The sequence below is a fragment of the Physeter macrocephalus genome, chromosome 16, assembly GCF_002837175.3.
Source record: "Physeter macrocephalus isolate SW-GA chromosome 16, ASM283717v5, whole genome shotgun sequence".
NCBI classification, from domain to species: domain Eukaryota; kingdom Metazoa; phylum Chordata; class Mammalia; order Artiodactyla; family Physeteridae; genus Physeter; species Physeter macrocephalus.
This window is the reverse complement of record NC_041229.1, coordinates 38,651,798-38,652,348: the sequence shown is the minus strand read 5'-3', so window position 1 is coordinate 38,652,348 and position 551 is coordinate 38,651,798.

Here is a 551-nt window from a genome sequence, read left to right as displayed (position 1 = left end):
TATCAGGGTGATGGTGGCTTCGTAGAATGAGTTTGGGAGTGTTCCTCCCTCTGCTGTATTTTGTAAGAGTTTGAGACGGATATCTGTTAGCTCTTCTCTAAATGTTTGATAGAATTTGCCTGTGAAGCCATCTGGTCCTGGGCTTTTGTTTGTTGGAAGATTTTTAATCACAGTCTCAATTTCAGTGCTTGTGATTGGTCTGTTCATATTTTCTATTTCTTCCTGGTTCAGTGTTGGCAGGTTGTGCATTTCTAAGAATTTGTCCATTTCTTCCAGGTTGTCCAGTTTATTGGCCTAGTGTTGCTTGTAGTAATCTCTCATGATCTTTTGTATTTCTGCAGTGACAGTTGCTACTTCTCCTTTTTCATTTCTAATTCTGTTGATTTGTGTCTTCTCCCTTTTCTTCTTGATGAGTCTGGCCAGTGGTTTATCAGTTTTGTTTATGTTCTGAAAGAACCAGCTTTTGATTTTATTGATCTTTGCTATCATTTCCTTCATTTCTTGTTCATTTATTTCTGATCTGATCTTTATGATTTCTTTCCTTCTGCTAA